Source organism: Cheilinus undulatus, linkage group 15 (assembly GCF_018320785.1).
Source record: "Cheilinus undulatus linkage group 15, ASM1832078v1, whole genome shotgun sequence".
NCBI classification, from domain to species: Eukaryota; Metazoa; Chordata; class Actinopteri; order Labriformes; family Labridae; genus Cheilinus; species Cheilinus undulatus.
Window position 1 is genome coordinate 42,204,227 of NC_054879.1, and position 19,330 is coordinate 42,223,556.

Genomic DNA, 19,330 nt, shown 5'->3' on the forward strand with positions numbered 1-19,330 from the left:
TATCGTGCATCACTACGCAGAATATTGAGGAAATTCACTGAATTTGACTGAGATGCTGTTTTTTATGAGAAAGAGGAACATATATATCTGGGAGAATATTCTAGGAAGATCCCTAAATCATGGCACAACCCGTGCATGAACTGGCCAACACTCACCCATCCCCCAACAAGTGTGTCAAAGCTGCCACTTAAAACATTGGCAAACACAACATTAACACAACACAGGGCTGCAGAGTGCAACACAACGTTGAACACATGACACGAAGACTGGTCAGTGATCAAAGTTATTTTACCTTGTCACAACAGTGAGTCATACAGAGAGTGAGGTCTGTGGGTTGCAGGTACACAGCTGTGACTTCAGGCTTAACTTGTACTCAAAAGCTTCAGAATCAAGACTTTTATGCAGGCCTGTGGGCTATAGGAAGTTAGGTACAAGTAGGCTATCAGTTAGCATAATACCCCATTTCCCTCTGCTCCATCTCACCCTCTCTCTCTTTTTCTCGCTCAACCACTCACTAATTACGCACTAACCATCACAGGTAAAGACTGGTAAAATGAGAGCCTCTGCAGCAACTTCTGCGTAAAAGTTTATTTGTAAATAATGCATATTTCTCCTCACTGATATTGTAGGTCCTGCTGTTTGGTTAACCAGCCAATGTACATCAGCATTTACCATACAAGTCTGATATGAGACAGACAGATAGTGGGGATAGAGAGATGAGGGGGAGACATTTGTCATTCACTGCTTGACCAAGCTAACGTTAGCTTGTTAATGCTTGTTTTCAGGGCAGCCCTCATTCATGAGCGGACACCCAGTGACTGCAGCTTATCCTTCCTCTCCTGCTCAAATTTGAGCACAGTGAGGTATCATAGATTAATTGTCCAACAGCCCAATGCTACTGTTTTATCTAGTCTCATAAACTAAACCACGTTTTTATGACACATATTTTTAGACCGCCAAGGCTCGTCTGCATCATGGGAAATAGTTGTTGATAAATATTTCTCCTGATTATTTCAGTTAATTATTAGATTGTTATCAGAGGAGCACTAAACTAAGTGAAAGTACAGTTTATCAGCCGTCTGGGTGAGAAATAAACTGCTCCACATCACACTAAGTGACACTATAATCACGCAGCACTACAAATCAATAAACAACTTTGTTGCCAACACTTTCAATAGCCGGTTTATATTTATTTCATGCATTCATTGATGTAGCCCTACTTCTTACAGAGCTAAACAGTACCAGCCCACATTCCTTGGCAGCTCTGGTTCCGGAGGTAAAATTTTCTATTCAAATCCCCCATAGACATTTCATAAAATTTGTATCACAAAAGCATGCTGAGTGTGAACCGAGCCAACCTTCAACCTCAATCATCGTAACTATTAAACATCTGTTTCAGTGCAAAACCTGTATTCAAAAATGTAGAAAAAGAGTGGAAGAACTAGACTGTGTACATCTTTCTCTATAACAATGAAGGAACCACATTAGGGCTGGGCAATTAATCGAAAATTAGATTACATCACAATATGGCCTGCTGCAATTTTCAAATCGCAAAAGGTGCAATAATTTTTGTACCTGAAATTTATGTCATAATACCAGTTTTAAAGTTTTTTGCAGCAGAGATGTTATGCATGACATATCATGCAATCGTTCAGGTGCCATTATTTTTTAGAACAGTCTACAAAAAATCCTACCTTCTTCTTTTTGGACTTTTTTTTAAATTAAATATAAGTATGACAAAAACCCTTCAATGCAACAATTAATATCCAATTTGCAACACGAGTCAAAATCATCAGAATTAGACACTTTTAAAGAAGTGTTCAGCCCTTGTTTAGGAGTAAAGGAAAGTTAAGGAATAAACACATATCAAATCACAATTAGATTATTTTCCAAAATCGTTCAGCCCTAAACTACATATCCCACAATCCACTGTGATTCATTTTATTTGTCAAGTAAGGATAGCTTTTCAAGCTTTCAAACCATTTATGCACCTTTTTCTACACTCATCTTTATTTCATTGTTAACATTTTAAATTACAATGTTTTTATACATCCTGGTTTGCGTGTATTAGCTTGAGGTTGCCATAGGTTTTGAGTTCAATCGCCCAAACTCACCGCATGGATATCGCTACACAAGGCTATAAGTTTAGAGAAGCTCCGCTCATCGCTGCCTCCTCCATGGCCTCCTTCTCAAAACCACTTCTTGTTTTGAACTGAAGACTGTTCAATAAAAATGACACCTCTTAAGGCCTGTTTACTAAAAAGAAAACCAATGTTTGTTTTCATTCATAAATTTCTCATATTGGAGGAAAAAAAAGCTGTATGTGCTTCCTGGTCCACTGGATATGCTCTGGCATCGCTACCAGCTGTCATGGTGTCATATAACCACCGGCACAATGACCCTGTGATGAGTTTGACTGTTTTCTAAGCATGATCTCCTCTTTAGACTAGTTGGTTAAATGTATTTTACATGGGCATTAAGCCAAACAGGGAAATAGACACCTTGAAACATCCTTATACAGTATAATATTTCAAAGTCCAGTTTTGGTTTAACACAATCAGTTCACTTTTATAACATTATGTCAATTTACTGACAAATCTAATTACAGGATTTGTGGGTTCCAGTAACTCGTGGGGGAGAAGTGATGTGATACCTACATATTCTTTGAATATCAATTTGGAAAGTACAGGTTTAAGCAAAAAAAAAAAAAACACTTTAATATTCAGTTTTTCCAATTTAATCAATCGGCAGCTGGAGCAAAAGCAAACTGGCTGAAGTTGGGATATTTTGTAAAGTTTCTACATTTGATCAAAACTGAAATTGGCAGTAATAGTCAGAGAACAATCTCAGATATGATAAGTCAACAACAAACTAAAGCAAAAACTGAACCAACAAAATACTGTCACTTTAAGGAAGAACTTTCTTTTCTTTGTTTTAACACTTCTCAGGTTTTATTTTTTGCTGAAAGAAAAAAACTACAGTTACATGAAGAGGGCGCACCTCAATATAATCTTTGAGTTACAAAGTTGTCCAATATAAATCAGACACTAATGACAAAGTGCTTTTGTGTACTTCTCTAGTAAGTCTTTATCAAACAAATATATGTGTGTACTTGGCAGGAGGAACTTCACTGAAAACATAATCTGAAGTAGCTTCATTACAGCAAAAGTTTGACAACCACAGGACAAGTTTCCTACTGAGTTGACCAGAGGGACAGGAAGGCTTTTATCACTTTAAAGTTCAATACGAGACCATCCTCTGTGGGACGAGTGAGCTTAGTCTCAATTAGAGCAACCAAGAGATGTCTGTCAACAAAAATATCTCCATTGTTCGCTGTCTTCATCCAGAGAGGGAGCCATGTTTTTGTAGGGTGACCTGGGCAACTATGCTGTGTCAACTGGTGTCAGGCTACAAGTGCGTTATAGCAGCCTGCCCGCAGGCTAAACCCTGAACGAGGCCCCTTGTGTCCCAAACAACACAAGCAAAGATAAGGTTCCAAGGCTGCTTCTTGACTAATATCTATGGTTGAAAGGGCCAGAAGAGGTGACACAGCCATGGTGACTAGACAGGAAACTGGTCAGCCAACCTGTGTTTGGTATGTCAGTAGCTGAACTGGAGCATGTGCAGAAACAGACACTTAAAGGGATGTCCTAATCTCGCATGATCCAAAACAATAATCTTCCAATGTAATGCTTATTAATTGTCCTTTGTTTGATCAGACGAACAGCGAAGGTCAGTCCTATAGTTGGACCCTGCTCCACAGAGGGCGCTTTGTCTTCATCAAAGAAGAGGAAGTCCTACACTGCTTGGAGAGCACTTTACAGATGATGCAACATCTTTCATGTTCCAGTTAAGAGGAAGGGAAACAAGTGAACAACCCAACCTTTAACCCTGACCTGACTTTACAGAGCATGTAGTGATTTGTTCAAAGTTTGAGCCCCGACCAATGATCACCAATCATTCTCTGGCAATCATGAATTCCTTTATGTGAAGTAGGAATTAGCAAAATTTCAAAAGGTCTAATTAATTTCCCCCTGAACAATGCAAGTTATTATTTCTTTCTTTTGCCTTTGGATACAAACCAGGCCATCCAGTTCAGTGGTTCTTGAAATGGAACGCAGGAAAAACTCATTAGGTTTCCCCTCACCTCCCTCAGCCGTGGTTGAGCTACAGCAGGTTAAGTGTCACTCAGAAATTAGCGTTCTCCTGGTAGAGCAGTGGACGCCACATCAGCTGCTACCATTTTTGTAACTACATTAAACAAACCCTCTGAAGGCCTCAATGATGCATGCAATCTTAATTTTTATTACAGCAATTTATTATACACTCCCCGAGCCTATGACAGCCCCGACTGTCATTAACAGATTAATTATAATTTCCCCCCGCGCTCAGAGTTAAAGGGAAACGTGAACACATACAAGCGGGCCTTACAAATAATGAGAGTTGGGTAGCCAAGTTTCATCAGCTTTACCCTTCACCCTCCCTGAAAGTAAATGAAATGAAGGAACTCAGGGTCTGATCCTGAAGTCCCTCCTGCAGCCTCTGTGCCGAACAAAGTCTTCAAACACAAGTGATGCACTTCAAACAGGACAGTCTTGAGCTGGGAAACTATCAGGTAAGACACAAGGGCCGCCCGTTGTTTCCATCTCCTGAGGGTGGCCCTTCAAAAAACGGCACTGGTTTCACAACATCTTATTATTATTTCACATTGAGGGTTTAGCTATAAATCAAGCAAAACCTTATGCAAAAAATGCATTTTTCAGGACATGATATTCCAGTTTAGTTGTCAGCAACCAGTGCCTCTTTACAGATACACACTACTGAATGAGATCAATTCTGTGGCCTACTACTTGTAAATCTTTTTTGACTTCTTTATGAGACAATTAGCATATAATGGATTCATCAATTGGAATATAGGGTGTGTACTACTTACTGACTAGTAACTACACAATAAAACATATTCACTCTCACTTGCAGGCACCATAAATACTGCTAAAACAGTTCATATCTTTATAATTTCAGTTCTGGAAGGCCAGTCAGATTCTAAGCAATTGTTTGCATGGGATTAGTATTACCTGGGGACCTCTGTTAAATTGACACCAGTGTTCAATAAAGCACATTTACACTGGATAAGAGGATTATGTATTAGTTCTGAATTTACTGATATTTCTGAGTGAAAATGCTGAGGGGCTGTATAACAGCAAAATCACACATAATGCATTCTTTTTATATTCCATAGAAAATGACGATATAGTGCACTGCACACTGCATTTTGCAGCTGATCTTGCTACATGCATGCATGTTGTTACAACTATTTCCAATAGGCAGTACCTATGTCCAAGTGTATCTGCTGACCTTATTTTTTCCATCTAAAATGTATAACATTGCCAGTAAAGATCAATAAAGTATTCAACAATCTAGCCTCACTCGCCCCTAAGCACATATGTTGAGGGTTAGTGTCTGACACCTGTAGTTGCAGATAGCAGTGGATGATGAGAGAGAAAAGAGAGAAAGATGCATTCTGTTCATTCCTTCTGTTAATGCACAAGAAAGGCGACGCAACTCCTAAAAATAAGCCCATTAGTGCCCTAAATAGTACTCAGTTTTACTGTTTTTCTGAGTGCTTTTTTTGAGTAGTCTGAATATAAATTTGCATTTAAACAAAAGTGAAACTAGTCACTACAAACACCCCTAACATCTCCTTCACAAAATAAGCATATTTAATTCTATTCATATGTGATTAATAGAAATGTACTCACTGTGAAAATTCAGGCTCATGATCGATATGTAAAATATAAATTTTGCCAATACTACTACAAATGTTACTTTTTAATTTCTTCTTTTGATGTAAGACTCCAAAATGTCCAAAATCCAATTTTTTCTTTCCTATACCATAAAAATAGATCAGACTTTGTCCAACAGGGGATTTCTTCTGCGTTATATATAGATATATATATATATTTAAAATTATTATTCAGCAGTTTGGACACAACAGATAAAACTTAGCACATTGTTTTCCAATAGCCACTGTATGTCATCAGGATAGAGATCACTTAATATTTGTCATGAAGGTCAATATCAGCTGATTACAAAGGTAAACCGAAATGTTGCTGAATCCATGTCAAATATATGATGCCTCTACATCCTTTTACTTTCCACATACTTTTTACTGATGTATTTCCAGTTTACTACTGAGTTTAACAAATCAAAAGCTCACAACTTTTGTTGTGATTTGCGGTTAGTTTAATTAAAAACTTCAGATATCTTTTATTTTATTTAAGTCAACAAAACAGCTCCAGCATGCTTTATACAACATCCAACATAAAATCAATGACTTGTTTTTGCGGCACAATTTTAAAAAATTAAAACTGTTCTCATTTGAGCCTAAAGTGAGTTCAATTTTTACATTCCAGACAAAAGAAGTACAAAACTGCACACTATGATTAAATATGACATGGTTTATAATGTAGCTAAAAGCTAGTGTGAGCAGCGATTCACTGAAGGTCTGTCCTCCTGCAAATTAAGAGATATTGAGGTCAGGGTAAGTTTGGCTAATTTGTGTTAAAGGCTGAAAGGCAGGAACATTAAAAAGCTAGTTGGGTGGAGGGTAATATCCCAATATTAGACAAAGGTGAGCATTAAACTCATCAGATCACCCTCCATCATCTTTAATGACCCTCACCTGTAATTTGCACCTCATAAAAGTTCTTCCATTTGCAAATTCATCATCACAGGTTACAAAGATGAATTTAAAAGCACAGTTAGAGTCAGAGAGAATTAGTGTTGGTTCGTTATTAACATTTATAATTAGCTATCATAGAAAGATAAAAAACAGAGGGTTCTTTAAAAGCATTAAAATGCTATATGTTACAAAAAACAGTAGCCTGATAATCAGAGCTGGGGCACCTCAGATGTACAGAAGGTCTGCTAAGTAGTTTAAACCCTGCTCCAAATCAAAGGTTTCTATCAAGGATGAGAAATATGTTGGTTTAAAAACTTATCTTTATACTTAACAACATTAAGAGGCCAATTTACATTTAACATGTGTCCTCATAAAACCTTTAGGCTGCTGTATACCATGAGCTCCATGAAGAGTTAGCTTTAATCGAGAAATTAACTCTACATGTCTACGACTATCAACATACAGTAAAAGTGATGTTAGCATTCAAATATAACAAACATAGGAGAAACTGGCCTGCTATCATTAAACTACACAAAAAGTCTTTTAGCAGATGGCTTGCCAGGTTTTTAAACAGCCACACTGGATGGATTTTTACAACAACCAACTGTTATTTTTCTCTAAAATAATAAAGCATACCAATGTGATGGATTTTACATGCAAAGCCATAAATCTGCCACTACTATCAACTGTCACGGCACTGATCATGGAGCCTGACAAACTTTTGTAAGATTTATTAAACAAACAAAAACTCAGAGACATTGAGAGCTAACTTACTTTGAAATAGAATTTTTCATTAACAAGTTTAATTCTAAACCCTCTGGTTTATTATGATCAGGACTCAGACCAGAATACTTGATGCTAACATTAAGTACACTTTGAACAACAGAGCCTGGGATATTCATATCAAGCAAAAAATACTTAAAGAATTCACTTCATGACTCAAGATTTAATCATAAACTCTTAGTTATTAGATTATGATTTTATCATGTATTGATCTTTCTTACTCATCAGATGTGTGTATAGGTTTCATTACAGCACAATCAAAACAACAAAATCATATGATGTAGTAGTAATTTTCTACCAAGTAGTAAAGACATAAATCTTTAAGCACCTCAAGATTCAATTTAATTTCAATTCTGGGGTCACGATTCAATTCACAAAACTCCCTAAATCTTATAAGAGGTGATCATTTCAGCAACTGCTCCAGTCTGCTGCATTAGGGGCTGTATGTTATTTTTGACATTAGAAATCTTAGTAAAATCTTACAAAAAAGCCTTTATAGAATATTTGTGGCGTTTTTTAATCATGGAATTGCAATTATAGCAAAAAAAGTAATTTGTGCTTAAATTGCAAAATATTTCAACAAGATTAAAAGGTGTGAGCTAAAGCGCAAAGGTATTTATCAGAAACTTGTCCACATTCTCTCAAAGCTTACAGATACGGACCAAAAGTTGTAATACCACTGCCAATCATGGGGGCAGTGTTGAGCATTGTAGGCAACAGGTCAGGCCAGAGCAACAAAAACCAATGAAGAAGAATACTATCAAAATGGCCACACTTCACTTGAACTTTAATCACGTGGCAGTAATATCATACAACACAGGACATTTTTGGGGCGTTTCAATCATATTTTAAGTTGGATATCCAATCCTTGTGTCCACAAATGCTTCCTCTGAATTATCATTAATAATAAAGAAGAAGTGTATGCAGTGATTATGAGTTTATAATTCTTCTTCAGGGCATTTTATGGATGTCATTATTTTTGCAGTTAAAGTTTTTCTTTTAGTTCAGTAGGAAACTGTTGGGGGATGACGCAGAGTTACAAATTTATCAATAATAATCTAAGAGACTCAAGGCTCTAACAAACAGGGCATGCATTGTCTCTTTGTGCTAGTCTTGGCTCACACTAGCTGTTCTCTACAAACAGATATGATGTCAAATTATCAGTCCATGGGAAAAGGTCTGCTTCTTTAAATCATCCAAAAACAACCAATGTTTTCATGAATTATTTTTCCCCACATCATTTTTTTAAATATTATTTGCATAAAGCTAAAATAAACACTCCTTTAGATATCTGTGTGAACTGCTACAGTACAATGTTTTATTTATAAGCTGCAAGATAGAACTGTAAATAGACCCATATTTCATCAAACTTAAATTATAACAAATGATGTGAAAGGGCACGTCATCTCTAAGTTTGCTCTCCCACATTATGTGACAGCCAGCTGGACAAAAACCCAGACAGAGAGGAGACACTGTGATAAGGAGGAACTAGATGACAATACAGTTACATGCACAGATATGTATCTGAATCTAAGAAACAGCAACAACACAGGTGGTTGTATTAGTTTGATGCTGGTAGGTGGTGTGATTTATAATGAGATGACTAATGAGAAAAAGTTGGCAACATGTCATTAATGAGACCTCACAGTACCACAGGAAAAAAGCAACATAGATTTCTCTTCACAGTTTGTAGCATCAAAACTGTGCCCATGCCTCTATACCAACAATAAAGGCAAACTGATTTTTATAGCTCCACACATCAAATGTCTTATGAATCCTGACAAACTTCACATTAGTGAAGTTGCAAATTCTTCCATCCCCCGACCTCTTAGGTAAACGAAACAAACTAAAAGACTGGCATATAAGTCAGCCTTTTGAGTTTATATTGTCATTGTCACAGTTTGCCATTCGTCATTCTTGATTTGTTGTTAAGCTTCACCATGGCTCATCTTATCTAGAGAAGCCTTAAGAGGAAAGCAAGGTACAATTTTTGTTAAGACTGTGATGAACAACATGTGATAACCATCATTTGTGAGGGATCTAGGTTTAGTCTTTTTCTTGGAGTCTTAAGCTAAGACCTGCATCCTTCTTTTCATGACAGGCACAGCAGTGAGCATATGATGTGTTCCTGTTCGTAGCAGAGGAAGGCATATGGATTACCTAAATAATTACATGTGTCTACCTAACTTGCACTATCTGTGGAATTAAGCACATGCAGCAGATACAAATCCATACTTATTAGGGATGCCTCGGGATGCAAGAACATTTCAGTATTTCTAGTGCAGGTGAAAACTGTCTTATGATGTTGGTACAAAGGCACAGATCAGCTGCTACCACAACAGAGCAAGATGCTCAGCTTGAAATTATCTTGGAAGATGCGCCCACCATTTTTAAACAATCTGCTGTGAAGAAATATTTGCCCCCTTCCTGTTTTTCTAGCATATTTGTCACACTCAAGCATTTTAGATCATCCAACAAGTTTTAATAGTCAAAAATAACCTGAGTAGATTAAAAAATACAGTTTTTAATGATATTTTATTCATAAAGGGAAAGCCCATCTAAACCTACCTGGCCCTATGTGAAAAAGTAATTCCCCCCTTGTAAAATCAAGACTTAAGCGGGGTACACACATAAGGATTTTCTAAATCTTAAGAGATTTTTTATCTGTAAGAGACCCCACACATGAAGATAAAAAATCAGGCATTGAATAGTTTTAATCGTACTGTGTGGTATGCTACGATAATCTCAACACACCACACACATCTTGATTCTGTTCCACCACCGATCTAGAATCTCGTCCTCCAAGCAAGAAATCTTGCGTGATCACATGTGATCTAATAAAAACGAGGAAGAAGAAGCATAGCAACAACCCACGGCAACAACTGATAGCGACAACCGGAAAACACAACATGGAAGAGGACATACAAGAACAGGGAATGATGGTGTTCTTGGGACTATTTTTAACCAAAAAATCACGAACAAAAAAAAAAAAAAAAAGAAGACTGTGGAAAAAATCCTGGAGACAGTGCGGACATGGACTTTATAGTCTACTGGGCGAGTTAGAGGTGAGTTGTTGTCATAGATATTATATATGCATAAACGTATTAATGTCTATGGTTGTTGTCAGTCAGCTCGCTTCTTGATTGGCTACATTCTGTTCCACGTCACAATTCACGGAGTCATGACTCGGGAGTCGTCGGCTTGCCCCACACAAGAAGATATTTGGTCTTAAATATTGAACAAGTTTAACATTTACGATCGTCGGCCCCAACTGTTTTCTGAGCCAATTATCGGGACAAATTCACTCTTAACACACCGCAGACCACAGGATAATCTTATAAGATAATCTTATAAGACCTAAGATAATCGGGCGTTTGCCGTCCTTGGTCAGGAAGGGGGAAAATCGGACAAAAACAGCCCGATTATTTTTATGTGTGTACCCCACTTTAGATGTGATGAACTTTTTTTGGAAAGCTGACTTATATTTCATAAACACACCCAGGCCTGATGACTGCCAGACCTGTTGAATCAAGAAATCTCTTAAATAGAACCTGTCTGACAAACTAAAGTAGACTGAAAGATCTCAAAAAGCAACACACCTATCAGTCTGGAAAGGGTTACAAAGTCATTGCTAAGGCTTTGGGACTCCAGTAAACCACAGTGAGAGCCATTATCCACAAAAATAGAAAACATAGAACAGCAGTAAACTTTCCCAGGAGTGGATGGCTGACCAAAATTACTCCAAGAGCACATTGATGACTCATCAAGGAGGTAACAAAAAACCCAGAACAACATCTACAGACCTCTGGCCTCACTGGACTCATTTGATGTCAGTGTTCAAGATTCAACAATAAGAAAGAGACTGGGCAAAAATGGCATCATGGGAGAGTTCCAAAGCCAAAACCACTGCTGACCTAAAAGAACACAAAGGCTCGTCCCACATTTGCCAAAAAGCATCTTGATGATCCCTAAGACTTCTGGGAAAATATACTGTGGACTGGTGAGACAAAGGTTGAAGTTTTTTTCATCTGGTGTAAAACTAGCACAGCATGTCATAAAAAGAACATCATACCAACAAACATGGTGACTGTAGTGTGATGTCTTGGGTTGCTTTGTTGCTTTATGACCTGGGCCACTTGCCGTTATCGATGGACCCATGAACTCTGCTTTCTACCAGAAAATCCTGAAGGTAATGTCCGACCATCAGTATGTGACCTGAAGTTCAAGCACACTTGGGTTATGCAGCAAAACAATGAACCAAGACACACCAGCAAGTCCACCTCTGAATGGCTTAAAAATGAAGGTTTTAGAGTAATCCATCAAAGTCGCAACTTGAATCCAAATGAGATGCGGTGACATTAAATTAAACAGACTGATCTTGCTTGAAAATCCTCCAATGTGGCTGAATAAAAACAATTCTGCAAAGAAGAATGGGTCAAAATTCCTCCACAGCAATGTGAAAGAATCATTGCCTGTTGTTGCAAATGCTTGCTTGCAGTTCTTTCCACCAAAGATGACACAACCAGTTACCAGGTTTAGGGGGCAAGTAAGTTTGGATGGCTTTTTCCCTAATAAATGATATCATTTATAAACTGCATTGTGTATTACCCAGGTTATCTTTGTCTAATATTAAATTTTGTTTGAGGATCTGACACATTTAGATGTGAAAAATATAATGCATAAGAAATAAGAACTCAGGAAGGGGGCAAATACTTTTCCACAGCACTTTAGTTTGTGTAGCAGCTAGAAGCAGGTCCCCACTCATCTGCAATCAATTCTGTTCCTAGCTCCTTAATTCAGTTTACACTTGATCTGCAGATTGATATAAAATTGTACTAGTCTTTTCTATGGCCTAAAGCTTTTTGTTCACCCTCACATGGGGGGTTTAGCATTGCACTTCCTGCAAAGCTTTGACATGCTGCTAAGCTAAATCAGGGAGCATCTCAATAGCATAGCCATAAGCTCCAAGTTTAACTGTTTCCATTTTGCAATGAATGGTCAAATCTAAGACATGAATGTCCCTGACCAAATTCAAGATAGTTCAAGGTTATCTAACTGCTTGTACCAATATTACTGAATTGTATCAATGAGTACATGGTGAAAGGTTAAGGCTGAGATACTATCAAAAAGAATGGAAATGCATTTTGATTAGATGTGCTGTTAAAATGCACAGTTAGCGTCAAGACTTGACAAGACATAACAATAGCAGTGGCATTCATCACAAGATTATCATAGGCTTAAACATTCCAAAATGGACCTGTACTGTAGGGCTGTAGTCAACCAAAGAAAAACTTGCTCGTCCAAAATCGCACCAGATCATCAATTAGCCTAATCGATTGGTCATGGGACGGACCAAAAACAAACAAACAAACAAACAAACAAAAAACCTTCATGTTATTTCTACATCAAACTTATCACTAACAATGTATTCAGTGCATTTAAGTGGTACTTAAAATTCAAAATGAAACCAAAATGAACTTAAAAATCTTATGATTTTTTGCAGTACAACCACCTTATGTTGTAATTAAATAATAGGCTAATCCTTTTTAACAAAATGTTGCCACACCGCTGACTTTTTCGACATGTTGTCAATTAACGGGAAAGGGAGTATAAACTGCTTCATAGGCTTTGCTCTCCTCTAAGGTGGGAGGGTCCTAGTGACATTGTTTTGACTTTCTGGGTATTTAACCTGTAATTAATTACCCTTAAAGGCACGAGTAAATTATATTTGAATAGTTATATTCATAGTTTTTTTTTTTGTAAATCATATTTTGTAACACTAGATAACTGAAAAAATAAAAACACATGATGTCTCCCTTCTCACCCCTGCAAAAAATGGATTCTTCCAATTAAAGTACCACGTGCGATTGTTTGACCGATTGGATTTTGGTCGAACGTGAGGTCATCGACCAATTAATTGACCTACCGACTTGAGGCTGTCAGCTCTACTGTATTGTTTTGCATTTTTTTGACAAGTAAAGGACAACTTTGTCTTGTCATATAAATTGTCAGTTTTCTTGAAAAAAATGTGTAAAACGTGATTTGTTCTCATCCTTGTGAACCTGATGTTGTGCATCAGTTTGTCTTGTGAGCTCAAAATGTCATCCTACTCCTACATTTACTGTATCACTCACTCATGTTCCTAACATTGAGATTAGTGGCTTTCTTTGTCTGTCACTTACTGCTGGGAGAATTACAAACCGTTTAAAGAGCTTTTCTGAAAACAGCGTGCCTGCTGCTGCTGCTTTTCTAATGTCTCTAAATCTAAGTTTGGTATTTTGTTTTAAAAACACCTCACAGTATTGCAAATGCTTCAAAACTTGGTTATGGACTAGAAAGATGGTGTCCTCAAAAATTCCACCATACTTAATATATATTTCTATCAAGGCAAAGTATAAAGCCAGATCAATTCTGCAGCTCCTTGCACCCAGTGTATCCTGGCTTCTCTGTCAAAATCAACACTTTAAAGGAAATTCACTTTAAATGTAGTTAATTTTCTCTTAAATCCAAAATACTGGGCTTCAAGATATTTGAAAAACTTGCTCTGAACCATAATGATTCAGTAATTCAGAGGCCATGTCATAAAGATGTTTTTTTTTACTATTAACTTCTAACTGCTCTAGAAATGATTCTTGGTGCCAGAAATCAAAACCACTGACAGCACAGGACTGGTCAGTCTCAGAGTACATTGGGCATGACAAATCCATGCTTAATGGCACAAAATATGATGTGGAGTAGCTCACTGCACAGATCCACAGTGAGGAAACTGCTCAGAGCATGAGTCACATTAGTAGAAAATCACATTCCTCAAAGCCCTGACTGAAGAAGTCTAATGTCAGCACTTCCCAAGAAGAAAATCCCTTCATTTATTATCCTGTCAGTCGGAGCTGACTGGAGTGCTGTCAGTCACCATGAACACACTCCTCTGCTACATGCCATTACAATGAGAAAAAGTCACATTTTAAGAGCTACTGCATGCAGCCTGTCAGCAACACATTTTTCATAAGCAAAGCTTTTGGACATAACCCAACCCTCAAGCATGCTGCTTCAGAACAAGAGGTCTAAGTGTTAAACCGTGTGGGATTAGTACAAGTACATTTTTGACCATGAACAAATGATAATATAACAGAACAAACGATATTCAATCAACCTGAGTACAGATATCGACTAAACGTACAAACAAGCACAACTCAATCTGTTAGACGACCGAAATAAAAAGCTAGAAAACAACCAGAAACATTAAAAACAACTCAAAATCACCATAAAACAACTGTAAACTTACACATTTACTCAGCTATGGGTACCAACGACTTTACCATTGCCACTGCCATGCTAACATTACAAGCTAGCAGCCGTTTGCTAAAGTTTGAAGAACACTAGCTTTAAGCTCACTGAACAAGCATTATTAGCTTACTACAGAAACACTTACCGAGTTAATGCAGCTCTTTTAGATAGTCCATGTCCTTTCTGTGAACCCCATTGCCTTCGTTTTCCTTAGTTTGAGGCAAAACGGAAAGTCCTCTACAGCGTTAGCTATTAGCATCCGTCCTTGGAGTGAGTCAGCATTTATGGGCGCTACAAACATCATCAGCTCTCCTTTAATCACAAAAGCGACACGGTCTTTAATCCACGGAGTAGTTCCACGGTTCACATTTAACCGAAAAAATAGTTACCTTTAGCGGCTACAAAAGTAGAAATGATTATCTTTACAATATTGTCCAACGACTTTAGCAGACTTCCAACACTAATGCCTAGCGGTCAAAGTTAGCCTGTTAAAAAAGACGTCATCATCTGGTACACCACCAATATATGAATTTGACTTTTTAAGATTAACTGAGAAAGGTCATTTCTAATTAAGTATATTATGCATAAGTTGCCCTTTAGGTCCATTACCCCAAAGCCTGTTTTTTTTTTTTGTTTGTTTGTTTGTTTGTTTTTTGACTCCATTGCCTAAATATTGTCTTCCAATACATTTGAAGGTTTTGACTGGGCCCCTGACTTCTTGAAAGCATCAATATATGTGTGTTGGATGTGTAGAATTGGTGCTAGTGTTGTTGCTCCTTCATCAATTTTACACACTTTTACTGTCCATTTTGGCACTTTATACTATTGCCACTCTGGCGATTTTTCTGCCTCTGGTAAAGTGTTTTTGGAACTTTTTAATCATGTTTCATCACACTTTTTTTTTACCCATTTTTCCCTTTTTTGCCTCTTTTGGCCTTTTTTTTTGCCACTTTTGAATCCTCTTTCACCACTTTTTCTGCCTATATCTGTCACAATGAACCTCCTGTTGTCTCTGTTAACCAATCTTGTCACTATTAACCCCTTTTCAACACCACATTTATGCCCACTTTTTTCCATCTCTAAATACAACTAGCAAGTTTTATGCCTATTTTTGCCACTTCTAGTTGATTTTCACCACTTTTTCTGCCTTCTTTGGCCACTTAAAACCACCTGTTTGCCTTTTATTTTTGCCTTATCAAACCAACTGTTGCCACTTCCAGCCAATTTTGTGCTTCCGTTAACCTGTTTTTGCCACTTTCGTCCTCTATTTCACTTTTTCTGCCCATTTTAGTCACTTTCAGACTATTTTTTTGCCCATGTTAACCCATTTTAAATCTCTTTTTAGAAAAGGGTTTCAATTTTGTCGAGGCGGAATAAATATATGAAAAACTGTTGCTTTGATAATAGTGGTTATTATTCAGGTAAAAAATAAAATATGGTTGTCACAGCTTAACTTTACAGAGAACAATGATTCTGCTGACCTTCATGGCCCCCCAGTTTTGCTGGGCCCCAGAAAGCTCTCCACTATATCTCCCCTTTTGGTTGGCCTTAAGGTTGTAAAAAAAAATTTGCATACCTTCTTACAAATGGTAAGAACTATTATTTTAATTATTGATGCTATTGAAAAATGCCACAGCTTAAAAATAACCTACACATTCATCAGCAAGGTGCGAAGCAAAGAGGATTAATGCATTTAAAACTGCATTTACCTTAACAATGTTTTATCTTTCTAAGTAACTGCATGATATATGTCTGGTTCATATTTGTGCAGGAGTTCATCCACAATTTTTCAGAGATTAAAAACACAAAATTACCAATGTTTGGTTCCTGTAGGACTTCTAGGCCACTTTTTGCAGCAGTTGTATCAAAATAGGTAGCCTACTGAAATACACTGATTGAGCTAACACTTTTGTAGTACCCTACAAAAGTGTAAGCTCTGGTTCTGTGACAACTATATTAAGTAAGGCAACTTACTACCAAACAGCAGTTAAAATACTATAGTTCAGCGTTATTTGGACCAGAGAAAAAGCACAATTTCACATCAGCAGAACTTCCCAGCTGGAGGAGATGGTTTTGTTATGTATGCAGTCATTAGGGGTACTGTGGAGCAGAAGGAGATTGATGGACTTGTGCAGCCTTGTGCGGTCTGTGCTGCCTGGTCATAGGCAGCCTCCTTGCAGTGCTTTCCCCTGGGCTAGTGAGACTATTGGTCGAAGTTCAGATATAACTTCATTTTCTATGTGGATGAAATGCACCTTAAGGGCAGAGGCAGTGGGTGGAGGAGGGGAGCTGTGTTTCCAGCACACACAGATGTTCACTGAGAGTCAGAGGCTAGGGCATAAAAGAAATCCATTGAGGCTGTGGAGCCTGACTTGTGACAGAAATTAAATTGTGTCCATGGACTTTTCATATAACAACCCAAGGTCTATGTCAACAGTGCCAGAGTTTCACTAGCATTACTGAGCAGAGGAAAATAAGCCTTTTTGTTTGTAGTCCACATGTCAGCGTTTCAGTTTCCTTTATCTCTGTAGCACTTAAAAAATTTCTTATAAATCAAGAACATCAACATTTCAAGAGAAAATATCTTGTAAAGACAACCCACACGACAGCCTTTGTCTTAATAATGAGAACAAATAAATCAAAAATAACAAAAAAAAAAAAAAAAACACATCTGAGGTTGAGACCATGACATTACAGTTATCCAGAACAGTTGTCCTTCATTTCAGTACAAAAGATGAGGAACTACATTTATTGAGATATTCCCTAATCTAGCGTCAGCAGCAAGGAAATTTAAAGACATTAAATGCATCATGACAAATGAAGGAAATCAAATCACAGAAATAAATCAAAAGAGGATACTTCAAATCAAAGAAATCACTGTAAATAATTTTAAAAGGATAAAATAACGGCAGAACAAATACTGAAGTAGAAGGGGCAGTTTTAAAATGCATGCGTAAACATATTCATATATGTTTACGCATATATTCCGGTGATGTACACTTAAACAGTGCAGTGTTATACAGTTAAAATAGATATTAAGATAACGTACTAAAATAATTTAACAAAAGGCAGCTTTAAGAGTCTCAGCAAACCTGCTGTATTCTGTGAGTTTGTTCCAGATATTCACTACATTAGGCTCTTAATGTTAGCAAAGGAAACAAGGAACTTCTGTTCTTTATTTTACAACATATCTGGGAAAAATAAATACAGATAAGGATGCCATTTCTTTAAAACTAGAGGTGCATTTAACTACATGTGAAAGATAAATACAGAGAAGATACTGAGACCACAAATGAAGGTAATTTTAAATCATAATTTGTCTCCTGGGACTATGGTTAGTATAAAAGCAGAGCCTTCTGTCTCCCTAATGTGAGCTCCCTTGACGATAATGTAACAAATAGCAAACACTTTTCTATTGATGTAAACATCAATAGAAAAAGAGGTAACAAAGAGTATTTACTGTTGCTGGATAACACCACCAAAATATGTGTAATGTCCCTTTAGCTTTGCTGGCTAATATATGTAGACACCACACCAGATGACAGTAGGCTTAACATAGTTTTAGTTTTTTTTCCAAGGTCCAAATGCAGGGCCTTCCTCAAATCTGTCTTCAAAATATAAGAGCATGGATCAGCAACATTAGCACCAACTCCCTGGCTACCATTAACTTCTAGGGCCAGACTTGTCTGATTCTTGGGGGGGTTGTGGACAGGCCAGGGACACATATTTTTGCTAGAAAAGCCTGAAAAAGTGTATTTTGCATAATATGTCACCTTTCAGCTATGTTACCTATGTGGCTGACATAGCTTTGTTAGCTTTAGCCTTGGCTATGTTAGCTCTTTTAAAGTGTTTTCATGGAGGCTTTTTTCCCCTAAGCAGACTGTTTACTCAGCTTTATTAAACGTTTTGTTATTAGGTTTTGCTGGTCAGGTTTTTGACTTTAAAAGGGACATATTATGCAAAAATCACTTTTTCAGACTTTTCTAACAAAAATATGTGCCCTGGCCTGTCCACAATCCCCTCAAATAGGGGATGTTTCAGGCCAGACTTTCTCAGCATTGTCTAGGGGTTTTCCTTTCAAGCATCCCCACTTTTGTTCAAGTCCCAGCATGGCCATATGGAGTCCAAAACTAAATAAGATTACCTAACAGTTAAGTCAGGTGGCATTTTTTTATCACAAAAGGAAAAATAAGCTCATACCATTATAAGATATACTTGTTTTTTAAATGTATGTTTGCTCATCAAGTGAGTGAAGTTGAGTAATTATTCTCTAAAATAATACTTAGTGATCATTGCTTCAATTCAGGAGAGACCGCGTTTTTGCTAATGTTCATGTGGCTGGGCCCCAGAAAATTTACCCTCCTTTATGGAAAGCCTTGGTTACAACATAAATAGAAAATAAGTGTGAATCCTAATATGTCCAATTACCCATAGCTAATGTTGGACTTGTAAAATCTTGTGGCATCAAACTCCATTGTGTAAATTAGTAGAACAGTAAGACTACTATCCACTATCAGTTGTCCAAACAGGAAAAAAAAAACCTGCATTAAAGGTCTAAGTTGTAATAGCATTACATGTATA

The 19,330-nt window shown here is 37.2% G+C and overlaps 1 long non-coding RNA gene across 1 annotated transcript in view; it reads right to left on the reverse strand.

Moving 5' to 3' along the window:
• LOC121522799 overlaps nt 1-15,223 on the reverse strand; it is a 91,717-nt gene extending 76,494 nt beyond the window's left edge. The window contains exon 1 of the long non-coding RNA XR_005993001.1: nt 14,895-15,223. This is a non-coding gene — a long non-coding RNA (uncharacterized LOC121522799). The remainder of the gene's footprint in view (nt 1-14,894) is intronic.
• Between the last annotated feature and the right edge of the window lie 4,107 nt (nt 15,224-19,330).